Below are 5,000 nucleotides of genomic sequence, written 5' to 3'. Positions count from 1 at the left end.
TAAAATCAGCATATACTATACTATACCATACTATACTATACTATACCATACTATACTATACTATACTAGCATATATAGGAAGGAAAAAGCGTTTTCTCTCTCTCTCTCTCTCTCTCTCTCTCTCTCTCTCTCTCTCTCTCTCTCTCTCTCTCTCTCTCTCTCAGCATTAGATACAATGTAATGTCGTTACATTTAAAATTAGCATATTTAACCACTGCTAAAGATCGCTAAAGACTATACTATCTTATAGAGGTAGGAAAAAAAGTGGTCATCTCTCTCTCTCTCTCTCTCTCTCTCTCTCTCTCTCTCTCTCTCTCTCTCTCTGAACATTAGATACAATGTAATATCGTTACATTTAAAATTAGCATATTTAACCACTGCTAAAGATCGCTAAAGACTATACTATCTTATAGAGGTAGGAAAAAAAGTGGTCATCTCTCTCTCTCTCTCTCTCTCTCTCTCTCTCTCTCTCTCTCTCTCTCTCTCTCTCTGAACATTAGATACAATGTAATATCGTTACATTTAAAATTAGCATATTTAACCACTGCTAAAGATCGCTAAAGACTATACTATCTTATAGAGGTAGGAAAAAAAGTGGTCATCTCTCTCTCTCTCTCTCTCTCTCTCTCTCTCTCTCTCTCTCTCTCTCTCTCTCTGAACATTAGATACAATGTAATATCGTTACATTTAAAATTAGCATAGTTAAAAACTGTTATGGATCACTGAAGACTATACTATCTTATACGGGAAGGAAAATGAATGGTTCTCTCTCTCTCTCTCTCTCTCTCTCTCTCTCTCTCTCTCTCTCTCTCTCTCTCTCTCTCTCTCTCTCTCAACTTTAGATACAAATATAATATTGTTATTTTTAAAATCAGCATATACTATACTAAACTATGCTATACTAGCATATACAGGAAGGAAAAAGAGTGGTCCTCTCTCTCTCTCTCTCTCTCTCTCTCTCTCTCTCTCTCTCTCTCTCTCTCTCTCTCTCTCTCTCTCTCTCTCTCTCTCTCTCACTTTTAGGAGACGAACACTTCGCAATCAAACCATTGTCCTCTAGTTTTGGGTAGTGCCATAGAGCTCTGTACCATGGTATTTCCCTGTCTTGGGTTAGAGTTCTCTTGCTTGAGGGTACACTCGAGCACAGTATTCTACCTTATTTCTCTTTCTCTTCTTATGTTCAAGTTTTTATAGTTTATATAGGAGATATTTATTTTAATATTGTTACTCCTCTTGAAATATTCTATTTTTCCTTGTTTCCTTTCCTTACTGAGTTATTTTCCCTGTTGGAGTCCCTGGGCTTATAGGATCCAGCTTCTCCAACTGGGGTTGTAGCTTAGAAAGTAATAATAATAATAATAATAATAATAATAATAATAATAATAATAATAATAATAATAATAATTGAATTCAAGATTAATGTAAATTACATATCTTGAATATATGAATGGGTGAGTAAGTTATAAGGAGAATCCAATCAAATATTCACACAGATTAAAAGTGTTGACTTTCGGAGGGGGTGAGTAAGCCTCAATTAATTTTAGTCTCCTTCGGACAAATGACAATGTTCCCGGCGAAGCCACGGTAATCCTGTTGCAAGATTGGAGTCGCGGACTTCCTCGAAGATGGGGAAATCTTGTGAGATTGATCATGCTTTGCTTCAAAGCCTTGTGTTAGATCACCTTTTATGTAAAAACTAATATTAGGACTTCTAAATCCAATGAATCTTGAAGTTTTCATTTATCAATAATTGTTAATTACTTTTCATTATCAAAATATTTCAGAAACTTAACATTCAACACCATAAAAAGTTTATATGTTTAGAAGCCGCTCATGAATGGCAGAGGCAAGGGACAGTAACATTGCCCTATCAAGCAGGACGATGCCCTAGAGACTACCCATATATCCATATGATTAGCGCCCAAGGCCTTTCTCTACCCAAGCTAGGACCAAGGAGGGCCAGGCAATGGCTGCTGATAACTCAGCAGACGAATCTTCATACTGAAGCGCAATTCATTTGTTCAGCTAATTTAGTTCTGATGAGGAATAACGTAAAAACGTGATTAGAGACACATGTTGAAACCAACCATTGAATGGAGAAACGTGAATGCACTTTTCCTGTTATCCTAAAAACTATCCAAAGGTGAGTTTGTCCGGGGACATGTTGTCTTTAATCCCTAGACAACACGAAAATTTTATCTATTAATTATAAGGGTAAAGTAACATGCTGAAGTACGATGCACACACACACACACACACATATATATATATATATATATATATATATATATATATACATATATACACATATATATATACATATACATACATGTATATATATGTATGTATATATATATATATATGTATATATATATATATATATATATATATATATATATATATATATATGCGTGTGTGTGTGTGTGTGTGTGTGTACTTATATATATTTGTATATATATATATATATATATATATATATATATATATATACATATATATATATATATATATATATATATATATATATACATATATATATACATATATATATACATACATTATATATATACATATATATATATAATTATATATATATATATATATAAAATTATATATATACACACACATATATATATATATATATATATATATATATATGTGTGTGTGTGTGTGTGTGTGTGTGTGTGAGTGTGTGTATATGCACTTTCTATTTCTTTAGCTGATGGTCTCAGTTACAATCAGGCAAATCTTATCAAAAGGTTCAACCTATTGCAACTGTTCAAATGTTTACTCGCCTCTTGTTTCATCTGTACTTCCATATTATCGTCCTTCAGCTCAATTAACATGCAAATTGTTTTGCATACAACAAGAAAACTTTTAATTAGAAGTGTGAGTTTTGCTTATTTGTTGTTCATCATCAAATATCATTCATTTCAGAAAAAGGGCAATTGCATTACTTGGATAAGTGATGTTTTTATTGATATTAGTTTTACAACTCCTTGTAATTCCATTTGTGAGTTATATTCAATGGAAAAGAAATTGTAAAATAACTGTTATCCAGTGTATTCGAGATACTAAAGATCAAGATGAAATACTTGTAAATTCTAATTTTTGCACCATATAGTAATAGAAAATCATATTCGTCTATGTATTTATTAAATCAGTAATAGACTCTTGAAGTTATCGTCATAATATACCATGTTCTATTATCAATTTAAACTGTATATTAGCGATATTTTCAAAATTTCCATTAATGTTCTTAGAGACTTTACAAGCTACATAGAAACTGATTTCCATGTTGATTTAAGCAACAATAGTACCAAAGAAATTGTGTTTAACAGACCTTTCCATATATCTAACAATGTTTCCATCTGATGTGGTCATAATTTCCTTTAAGACATTTCTAAATGTATATATGTTTTTTTTTTTTTTTTTTTTGTATGCTTACATTTTTATTTTAATCTAGTCTATTATCAAAATTTTTGGCTTATGGTTATGTATGTGCCCATTTTATTGCCGTCTATTTTTTCAGTATGTGAGTGACCCTCACTTATTACTCCAGCCAAAGAAGTTGGGAGGAGGTTATTTTTTCGCCCCTGTTTGTCTGTTTCTTTGTGAACAACTTCCTGGCCACAATTGTACTTATGAAGTTGTGAAACTTTCAGGGATTAATTATTATGCTAAGGCGTGTAAGTTACTCCATTTTGAAAGTCCTAAATCAAAGATCAAGGTCAAGGGCAAGCAAAAGATTAACCAAATTAAACCTAGCCTTAACACCAAGTTCCCACATGGTTCTCACACACACTTCAAATTCTAGGAAAGGCAAGCTGGTTTCGAGAAATAAGCTGTCGTGGAGGAGGTCTGCACTCTCAGAATGCTTTCTAGTTATATTGTTTATATGACTGTTCAACGTTACATTTTCCTTAACGTTTATGTATATATATATATATATATATATATATATATATATATATATATATATATATATATTTATATGTATATATATACATATATATACATACATATATGTATATATATATATATATATATATATATATATATATATATATATATATATATGTATATATATATATATATATATATATATATTATATATATATATATATATGTATTATATATCTTTACGGAAAGAAACAACAGCTGGGTTTGGTGGCAGATGTGGTAACGTCCCTGACAAGTGAACGCCAAACTGGTGTTCGAATCCCACTCAAAATCGATAATTTCTTTGGGCGCTGCAACCTCACACTCCTTATGAGCTAAGAATGGGGTATTCGGGGGAGCCTATAGGTCTATCTGCTGAGTCAGCAGTAGCCAATGTCTGACCCTCCTTGGTTCTAGCTTGGATGTAGAGGGGCTTAGGTGCTGATCATATGTATATATGGTCAGTATCTAGGGCATTGCCTCTGCCATTCATAAGCGGCCTTTAAACCTTCAAACTCCTCTTCCGCATAGCTTCATTTTTCACAAGAGTCAAGAATCTGAATCTTAAACGAGGTAGGATGTGAAAGAGAAATGGAAAATCCATATTGGGTGGTATGATAATGAAGGCCCTGGATTAGTCAATCCTTTTTCCCGCCTTGCCTGGAAGGCTCCACCTAACTCTGTCAAGGTAGATATGCAAATGCATGCGCCTAGTAGATTTACTATGCATTCTGCCTTTATGCCTTCGAAATATTGAAGTTTAATTCAATTATTATTATTATTATTATTATTATTATTATTATTATTATTATTACTTGCTAACCTACAACCCTAGTTGGAAAAGCGGGATGCTATAAGCCCAAGGGCTCCAACAGGAAAATTAGCCCAGTGAGGAAAGGAGATAAGGAATAACTACAAGAGAAATTTAAGAACAATAATAACATTTACATGCTACAACTCTAGTTGGAAAAGCAGGATGCTATAAGCCTAAGGGCTCCAACAGGAGAAATAGCCCAGTGAGGAAAAGGGATAAGGTAAAACTACAAGAGAACTCTAAG

This window comes from Palaemon carinicauda, chromosome 2, assembly GCF_036898095.1.
Source record: "Palaemon carinicauda isolate YSFRI2023 chromosome 2, ASM3689809v2, whole genome shotgun sequence".
Lineage (NCBI taxonomy): Eukaryota > Metazoa > Arthropoda > Malacostraca > Decapoda > Palaemonidae > Palaemon > Palaemon carinicauda.
This window is presented reverse-complemented; position numbering follows the sequence as displayed.